The following is a 10,781-nucleotide window of genomic DNA, read 5'->3' as shown; positions in this document are numbered from 1 at the left end:
AAGATTAAGAATTGAAATACACCCCATAAACAGTGTGGGGATATAAACAATGGCCAAAGGCCAAGTTACCCATGCAAAGCCAAGTACTGGAAGCCAAGCCACATCTGCGCGCGCAGGTTAAAGACACGCGCACACATGTTCTAACTAGACTTCTAGTGTTTGGTGTTGCATGTCTAGGCTCTGAGACATATTTAGAAGCAACCCAGGGGCATTCCAAAACAATAGCTTAATGTATTGAAAGACAACTAGCAATTTTTTTTAACATGTAAAACAGTAAGCAGGTTTTTAAACATGCTCAACAGTGTCCTATAAGTTATTAAAAACATAAAGACCAACACCCCTATCCCCACGCAGGTCTGCGCGCACAATCAAGGATTGACACATGCGTACTGACGACTAACGCACGTAGGTGTGAAAGCCATGCGGTTCTTGTAACCTTGCCAACTTTAGGACCAAGACTGGTATAGATTACTAGCTTTGGCCCTGCCAGTCCCCCTCAGGGATCAAAACAAAAAGACAGTAAAGGTTTATACCTTTGTTTGAGGATTGGAAAAGGACTTGAACTTAGTGTTTAGTGACTAAGAATGGATGTATTGAATGTTTGAGTGACAAAGGGAATATTTGCTTGAGTTTGAGAAGATTATAGTGTGAGTATGTATTGCTCTTTGAAATTTTGTAACTTAGGATTTTGTAACCCTTTTAATGGAGGATCAAAAGGGATATTTATAGGAGGAAGGGAAGATGGTGTACAAGGTGGTGCAACTAGGTGCAACTAGCCAACAGGGGCTAGTTGGAATGCTTTGTGGGTAAGCCCTCCCATAAACGTGATGGGAGGATTGTGAGAGAGGAGGAAGAGCGGTGATCCCCGGGCTGCCAGGGAGGTTGTACTAGCTTGGTAGCTGCCTGATGATTGCTTCTGCAGCTTGTCGAAAGGTGATGGGACAAGGGATTGACCAGCGCGCGTTGGACTCAAACCGGCACGCGTGTGTCAAACAAACAACCGCGCTAGTCAACGGTCAAAGTTTGACCTTTGACCAACACCTGTCAAGTTGATTGGCGTGCGCAAAATCTAGACTAACATGTGTAGGTGAAACTTTTTGGCTAGGGTTTATAGTTTAGGGTTTAAGGTTTAAAAGGGGTTCCAAACACTCAAAGTTCAAATCCTAATCCTTCTCAAAACTGCTATTGATCCAATTCATCATTGAGAAAACAAGAACCGGAAAAATAAAATAAATCAATTGGGAGACCTAGATTGGGGTGTCTACACATTTATTGGTGGTTTAAAAAAAAACTCGCATTATTTGGCTGATAATAGTTAAAAATTTGTAATTGGTTAGTAATCATTTACAAATACAAAAGGAGAAAATTATATCATTAGTGTGTTTAAGTTAAGCCACTTTGTCTCAATTCTCAAGCATAAGTATGATTTTTTTTTTTTTGTGCTTAATCGTGAAGTATTTTGTCTCCTATTTTTGAATGAGAAAATACTCCAGAAGTAGGGCCAGCCTTGGGCATAAGCCCATCAGGCGACTGCCTAGGGCCTCCCGTTTTGGGCTGAATAATAAGGCCTCCAAAATGATAAAATATAATAAATATTATATGTTTGAACAACTTTATGAGAAGGCTAATGTAGCTTAGTGGTAAGATGTGTGTGAATGGGGCACGGGAACTTGAGTTCGATCTCTAGCTTCTTCTTTTTTTATCGCAAAGTTTTGGAATTTGTACAACAAAAAAGTTTTGGAGTTTCAAACCCACGGCCTTCGAAACTTAAAGGCGGTACAACCACGGAACCATAAGGCTAGCTTGTTTCCTACATTGAACAACTAATAAATATATTAAAAAATGAGATGCCCCATTTTTAAATCCCGCCTAGGCTCTCAAATTGTTGCTCATGTTTCAGGAATCTAACTTTTTTATGTGCCCTACATAATTGTACCAAAAAAGGGAAAGAATTACCCCTTTTTTCCCCTAGCAATTGGCTCTTTGTTTTGGGACAACTAAAAAAGGAAAGAAGGAGCAACATTTTGAGACGGAAATGAGTAATAAGAATATAAGATAGCGGCATCCGAAGTTGATATGCAATACAAAAAGATAAAAGGATTCAAACTTTCTTGTCTCTCCGGCCAGCCTCCGTAGAAGTTCAAGTTATCTCTGTTAAGGCTTGGTTTGGCTCTCGGTCTGAGGTCTGGTCCACACCCAGAAGGGCCAAGCTATTTGCAACCACAAATTTCCTAAACGTAATCTGTTCTAAAATTAATTACTTTCAGACAAAAATGCCCTTAAAAAAATTGACAAAAACACCCCCAATGAAATGACATCGTTTTAGGATGGATCCATCATCTTCCTCCCTACTCTTCTTCCCCAACCTGGAATCGAGAATGTACAGTACAAATTCTTCCTAATTCTTTCCGATGGAATACTTTAAGTCTAATGGTAGAATTTAGACTTGTACAGAATTCTCTCTACTCTTCTTCTTGAACACGCCATCTTATTTCTTTGAATCGAGAATATACAGTACAATTTCTAGTGGTTCGATAAAACTCATTTTGTGTGTTTTTTTGTTTGTTTTGATTACAGATTGCCCGAGTCCCCAGTCGAAGTCTGTTGGGAAATCCAATGCCTGTGAAGGATGCCCGAATCAGGATGTTTGTGCTACTGCTCCCAAAGGCCCTGACCCAGATTCATTCGCATGGAACTCATATTTCTTCGCCGACGAACCCAGTCTCATCGCGCATTTCGTGAATGCGTTATACGGAGCATGACGCATTCGGAATTTGCATTTTTTTGCGTTTTTAACAGTCAGAATATGCGTTTTTTTTTTAGAAAAAAAAAAAAAAAACATGATGCATCTTCAAGATGCGTTATAAAGGGTTCGGATATTATACTATGAATTTTGTAAACATTTTCAAGTTCTAAAATTTGAAATTTTTAAAATTTTTCAAAAATGTGTATTCAAACATGTCGATTTTTTTTTTGAAGGAGGTGGTGTTAGTGATGGTGGGACACAATTGGTGGTAGTAGTGGTGCGGCAATTATGGAGGTGGTGGTGTGGCGTTGTTGGGTGTGGTGGTGATGGGCCGGTGGTGTGGCGTTGTTGGGTGTGGTGGTGAAGGGCCATTGGTGGTGTACATGTACTGGTATTGGGTGGTGGTGGTGTTGGGTGGTTGTGGAGAAGAGAGAACTGTGAGATAGAGAAGGGAGATGGGGAAGAGATGGTTGGTAGGAAAGGGTATTTTTGAAAATTTATGAATATTTGTTAGGTTGTATTTAGAAAATTGTTATAAGATTTGTGGGTTATGCTTAAAACATGTTACGTATAAAAAATTTGTGATTGCAAATAGCTTTGCCCTACCCAGAAATCATAAGCAGCGGAAAGCTTCCTTCACTCCACCTCTGTTTGGCAGCTTTGGCTGTTTGAGAATAAAACAAAACAAACGATTGGTGGCAAGTTCACTTTTCGATTCTCTTGGGATAGTTCGAACTTCCTAGTATCATGAGTTTTTTTTAAGCTTTCTTGGGTTCCAAGTATAACTTATCTTCTTTCCATTACTGTTGTTTTCCCTGCATCAAAACAACAAGATTCCATGAGTATGTTTTTTTTTTTTCTTCTTAAAGTTTCGTTATTGGTCCATTGATATTTTCCTTCTGAAAACTAAAAATCTGTGCTGCGACAGATCGAATTGGTCTTTGTATTGGGGGAAATTGTTTTGACATTAACAATACTAGCAAATGCACTCGGGCCGCAATATTGTCCCAACTTAAAAACTATCCGCCATAAAAAGAAACATTTAAATAGAGATAGATTACCTAAAAAGTGAGAAGAGAGATATAGATTTATTAAGAGAATATTTTCCAGTATCTTTTAAATAGTGGTGACAAATTAAACCCAAACTCATTAATCGACTCAAATCCATCCACTAAAACATAGACCCAACCCAATCCATTTATTAGTTGGGTCAGAATGGGTCCAACCCATCTAACTCATTTAGTAATTGGGTATTAAGTTGGTCTTAATGGGTTAACTTAAATGACCCAATAAGTCATGAAGATGACCCATCAAAGAAAAATAGAAAAAACACAATATAGATTGAAATTAGCTCCTCTTGATCTCGATAAATTTTTGGGTGCCAGGTGGGTACCACGTCACCCGGCTGATGTGTCCGAGCCGTCCAAAAGTGTGTTGGACGGCCTAGATTAAACCATTCTCTCTCCTCTTCCTCTCTCCTTTTTCTCTCTCCAAATCTGAGCAGTCCAGAACCAAAATGGATGGCTCGGATGTACCGAGCGGGCACCACGTGGTACCCGCTCGATAAATTTAATAACTATTGAAAAACATGTTAAACGGGAAACTTTATGTATTTGAAAACAGAGCGAGTCGCTATACCATTAACTGGAGTACCAGCCATGATAGACACTTCTGATTTTTTTTTTATCGAACGGACACCACTTGATACCCGCTCGGCACTAAATTTTTTTTCAGATCTCATTGTTCCTCCACTCGACTCTGACATAGAATTCGCCTGCTAATTGATAGCATCCAGTATTAATTGTTAGAAACCCGAAGGGAAGGTCAGTGTAACTGCCCCTGCTAATTGATTTGTCATCATACCCCTACTATTGCACTTTTAATTTTTCTACTGTATGGCCAAGTCGAGTTTCGTAATGTTTGAGCTCGGCCCTTTTATTAAACGAGCCTAAAACTCGAGCTCGAGCTTAAACGAGCCGAGCCTATACAAATGAGCCGAACTTTGCAAGTTAAGTCTAGCTTTGGAGTGTCGATCTCAACTTGCTTAGAAAACGAGCCAAAAACTCGTACTTAAGCTCGGCTTGGTCACTAAAGAGTCGAGCCGAGCCACGAGCTGCTCAGCTCGGTTCATTTTTGAAAAGTTTTTTGTTTTGTTTTCGAAGGAAACTTTTGGAGTTGGCAATAGTCATTCTTTTTTTCTTTTTTTGATCTAGTCAATTCATTCAAATCATTTTTTACTGGATGCTAAAATTTCAGCAGAATCTCCATTCGGTTCAGTAATTTAGTATACAAGGGTAATTTGGTCATTTTATTATATAGGGGTGTTATGGTAATTTTAGTATACAAGGGTAATTTGGTCATTAAACTGTATAAGGGCAATATGGTCATTTTAGTGTATATGAGTATTTTTGTTATTTTAAATTTTAATATATATGTAATTGGCCGGGTTAATGGGCGGGTCGGGTTTGATTTCAAATAAATAGGTTATGTTGGGTATGGGTAATTGAGCTCATAATTAATTGGGTCTATATGGGTCAATGACCTATTAAAGATCCAACCCACTAATAACTTATCCAATTTGGCCCAAATCCGCCCATTTGACACTCCTACTTTTAAATAAGAAATGATGTAACGGGTACAACTTAACATGAAAACATAATCGGATGGTCATAGATGTTACTTTGTATGCATAGACATTTTTTTTTTGAAAAATCGCTTTGTTTATAGATGCTTCACTTTGTGTTTATGTATGGATACCTTTCTCAGTCTTTCGGCTAAGATCAACTGTGTTTGTGTACATGTGTTTGATCTTAGTGATCGGAACCTATGTTATTGTCGAGTGGTCATTAGTTAAAAGTTCAATTCAAATTGGGAAACAAAACGGGGCAAAAGAGAATGCTAAGTCGTTTAACCCTAGAGTTTTTTTTTTCTTTTTTCTACGGGTTTAACCCTAGAGTAATGGGGTTGAATTCTGCTGCCGGGTTGCCCCTGCCCAATCCATTTTAGTTACTTTTTTTAGAAAATTAGAGGCCGGTTCTCTTTTCTAGCCTCAGTTTGATCCCAACCCTTTTCTTTTTTTTTCCAAACCTGTATAAGCTCGGTTATGGTACATATTGACATTTTTAGCCCCAAGCTAAATCGACCCCCTCTCTCCTTCTAAATGCTCTGACGCTGAACCTCTGACCTCTCATCTCTCGCCTCCCACAACCAAAATCCCCACCGCAACACCCAGTGCTAGATCGGCATCACCGTCGACTTCTCCAATGAGTCCGGCTTTGCCGGCAACGAGTAGAGTTCGCCTTCGCCGGAAACGCCGGCAACGAGTAGAGTTCGCCTTCGCCGGAAACGAAGAATCTGCTTTCTCCCTTGATCTTGAGTACCGACCTCTTGTTGCCATGGTTGATGATTAAGAGTGAAAAGATGGAGGACAAACGAGGAGTTTTCGGATCTATTCGGCAGTGGCGAGGGCTCGAACCTTCGGCTTGTCTCCTGATCTTTACGCCGGAAAAAATGTAGGAGTTAATGTTGTAGTATCTTTTTCTTTTTGCTAAACTTATGGTGGAATCTAGTTTTTCCGGCACAATTCTGCTTGGCCAGATTAGTAGCTTTTCCGTTTTGCAAAAAAATGGTGGAATTTTGCTTGGATTTTGTGTTCAAAAGTATAGTTTATTGGAATATTTTTTGGGAAGCTTCTGGTATCGTATTGATGGAAAACAGTAGAGTTATAAATGTGAACAATGTATTTGTGTGCATATGTGTAAATTATTTTTGTAGTTTAATGGTGGAATCTAGAAAGAAGTAGTTGTGTGCATATGTGTAAATTGTTAGAAAGATTTTTGGGAAAATTTCTGGTATGGATGAAAATTTTAGAAATTTTTTGTGCATGTGTTCATTTTTTATGAGAACTGTGTATTTTTTATGAGAATTGTGTGTTGTTTATGAAAACTGTCTATGACAATTGCGTATTTTCTATGAGAACTGTATATTTTTCTATAAAAACTGTTCATGAGAACTGTGTATTTTTTTATGAGAATTGTATATTTTTTTATGAGAACTGTGTATTTTTCATGAGGACTGTGTATTTTTCTATGAGAATTGTATATTGTCCATGAGAACTGTATATTTTATTGTGTGGTAAAACTATGTGAATTGTATATTTTTCAGTTCACACAGTCCAATTCTCATAACTAGTTCAGAAAGCTAGTTCTTTATGAGAAAAGTCACTTCTTATAGCCAGCTCTTATATAATTAATTATGAAAATTGACAGTTCTCATATAACTGACTATGAGAATTGGCAATTCACATAGTCAGTTCTTATAACTCAGTTCACATAGTTAGTTTTCTATGACATAGAACTGACTATGGGACTTGACAGTTCTCATAACTAGTTCACATAACCAAGGGTATTTTTGTTCGAAATAATATGATTCAAGAATTGATTCTAAAAATATAGCTCTCATAACTTCAGTTCTCATATCCATAGTTCAGAGGTATTTTTATTCATTTGTGTATTTTCTATGAGAATCGTATTTTTTCTTATGAGAACTGTATATTTCCTATGAGATTTGTGTATTTGTCCATGAGAATTGTCTATAAAAACTATAAATTTTTCCTGAGAACTGTGTATTTTCTATGAGATTTGTGTATTTTCTGTGAAAATTGTTTATGAGAATTGTGTATTTTCTGTGAGAACTGTATATTATACATGAGAACTTTCTATGAGAACAATATATTTTTTTATAAAAAACTGTGTATTTTTCTATGAGAACTGTGTATTGTCCAGGAAAAATTTCAAAAAAAACCCCTGAACTTTCTGACAATTCGCAAAAAAACACCTGAACTTTCACTATTAACAAAAAAACACCTGAACTTTCTGACAACTCGCAAAAAAACACCTGAACTTTCACTATTAACAAAAAAACACCTAAACTTAGCATTCCGTAAACAATTAGACCCCCGCCATCCAATTCCGTTAGTTTGTAATGGATGGAGCTAACGGAAGGCGTTAACTTTTTTTTTTTACTTTTTACATTAAAAAATTACTTTTAACTCTTTCTTTTTTTATTGGTAAATAAATATGCAATAAAGTTCTTTTTTTTTCTTACTATTTATCAAAAATTACTTTAACTCTATTTTTTACTATTTACAAAAATAACCTTAACCACCATCTTTTTTGTTACTTTCAAATTTTACCTTTCCCCTTCTCTCTCTCTCTCTCTCCCTCTTTTTTTTTTAGAACTTTAACCCCACTCCACCAATCAACTGCCAAAACTCTAGCTCTAATTTCAGAAATTCAAAATTGCTTTTAACCTCCTTTTTTTCAGCATTCTTGTTTTTTATATTTTTTACTTCCAAAATTACTTTTAACTCTTTATTTTTAGTAGTAAATAAATATGAAATAAAGTTTTTTTTTTTAATTATTTATCAAGAATTACTTTAACTGTAATCTTTACTATTAATAATAATAACTTTAAGACCCATTTTTACTTTCAAATACTCTCTCTCTCCACTGATGAAAATCCTCCCTCCTCTTGTCTCCACCGATCAGTTTGGAGAAACCCAAAATTCCTCTATCAGTTGGTTGTGGGGTTAAATTTGAAAGTAAAAAAAAAAAACGGGACGGGGTGCGGGGAAGCAGGGGGTGTTAAAATAATTTTCGTAATAGTTAAAAAATGGGGGTGAATAATTTTTGAAAAAGAGAAAGGAAAAAAGAACTTTATTGCATATTTATTTATGACTAAAAAATGAATGAGTTAAAAGTAATTTTTGGAAGTAAAAGTAGTAAAAAAACGAAAAGGTTACAAAGAGGAGGTTAAAAGAACTTTTGAATTTCTGAAATTGTGGCTAAGGCTTAGGCGGTTGGTTGTGGGGTTAATTGGTGGTGTGGAGTCGATTCTAATAAGAAAAAAAGGGGGAGAGAGAGAGAGAGGGGGGAAAGGTAAAATTTGAAAATAAAAAATAGGGTTAAAGTAATTTTCGATAAATAATAAGAAAAAAAGAACTTTATTGCATATTTATATACCAATAAAAAAAAGTGTTAAAAGTAATTTTTTAATGTAAAAAGTAAAAAAAAAAAAAGTTAACGCCTTCCGTTAGCTCCATCCGTTACAAACTAACGGAATTGGACGGCAGGGGTCTAATTGTTAACGGAATGCTAAGTTTAGGTGTTTTTTTGTTAATAGTGAAAGTTCAGGTATTTTTTTGCGAGTTGTCAGAAAGTTCAGGTGTTTTTTTGTTAATAGTGAAAGTTCAGGTGTTTTTTTGCGAGTTGTCAGAAAGTTCAGGGGTTTTTTTGAAATTTTTCCTATTGTCCATGACAACTATATATGAGAACTGTGTATTTTCTATGAGAATTGAGTATTGTCCATGAGAACTGTGTATTTCTATGACAACTACGTATTTTCTATGAGAACTGTGTATTTTAGTGTGTGTTGAGGCTATTTGAACTGTGTATTTTTCAGTTCACATAATCATTTCAAATAATTCTCATAGAACTGACTATGAGAATTGGCAGTTCTCATAGACAGTTCATAGAACTAAGAGAATTTTTGTCCGAAACAGTTCTCATGAAGACAGTTTTCATAGGGACAGTTCTCATAGAAATAGTTCTTATGGACAATTCTCATAAAAACAGTTCTCATAAAAAAATTTCATAGTAAATGGTATTTTTTTAATCTTTCATAATTTTATATTCAATATGGATCTTGTTAAGTAGATATCGTCGAGTAGGTTCCAAAAATATAATTTTTTTTAAAAATGAATATCTACAACAAAAGATATGGCTTTTTGAAATTTAAACAATGTTTTAATAGTGCATCAGTGCTCATGGAGCATTGGATAATTTTTCTATACTAAATGTTCTCTAGTTCCGTGCGCTGATGCGTGTGAAAGGGCATTGTTGAAATAAAAAATACAAATAATTGTACAGGATTAAAATAAGACCGAACCTAATTTTTGGGGCCGGCCTAAAAATTCCCCTACTTTTTTCTCTTAATTTTTGTGATATTTGAATTAAATTTTTACGTTACGTAGTTCGTTTTGATGAGAGGAATGAAAAAATATAAGAATATTGACAAACTTGAAAAAAAATAATATAAGACAGTAAAAAATACTCAAAAAGACTCGACTTTTTGGAAAACACTGCATTTTTTTAATCTTTATAATCTTTTTGTTTGAATTTTTTTAAATATTAGTATATATTTTTATACTTTTTTGATTGGTCTCAACGAAATGTGATATACAAAATTGAACAAAATCTAAAAAAATGTAAGAGAAAAAAAAAAGTGCCAAAAACCTTTAAAAAGTTGGGGCAAAGGGGCCTTAAGTCTATGGGTTTGTTCCATTAGTTAAAATAAGTATTTATTTTTTAAATAGTACTCTATTTACCTTACTATTTTTCAAATAAGTATTTATTTTTTAAATTAAAGGTGATGTATTTAAAAAAATGACCTATTTCGTAAAGTGAGAAATAAGTAACCTTAGTAAAACAGGGTCTTATTGTAACGATTCTGATTTTCAATAAATAAAAATTTTGTTAAATATTCGAATTTCATTTTTTTATTTACTTGGATTGCTTTTAAAATTCCTTTTAATAATCCGTCATAATTAGATTTGAGACGTTTAAAATTAAAACTCCTACTCTCGAACGATCTAGTCCTTTTCCAATGACAAATTTGCTTGAAAAAGCACTTGTATATTTTCCTAGTAAGTAAACTAATTCTTAAAAATTATATTTCTAGACTAGAAATCCTATTTGACAAGTAGAATTAGCTTCCAACCAATTAATTAGAGAAACCTAACTACCATTTCACCTAGTTGCATTTTCTTAACCTTAGATGAACCTTTTTGACCATCTTTGAGTCTTGTGAACCCCTCCAACCCTAATGGAACTATTAGACCATTAGAAGTAATCATTTTGCTTTCAAAAGAAGCAAACTTAGCATTGCCATGCATGCAAACCTAAGACTAATAGCCTTGAACCTAATAAGTCACCCTCCAAGACTTACTTTCCCAGATTTTCTCTAGATATATGTA

The sequence above is a fragment of the Rhododendron vialii genome, chromosome 9a (genome assembly GCF_030253575.1).
Source record: "Rhododendron vialii isolate Sample 1 chromosome 9a, ASM3025357v1".
NCBI lineage: Eukaryota > Viridiplantae > Streptophyta > Magnoliopsida > Ericales > Ericaceae > Rhododendron > Rhododendron vialii.
Note: the sequence above shows the minus strand (reverse complement) of the source record.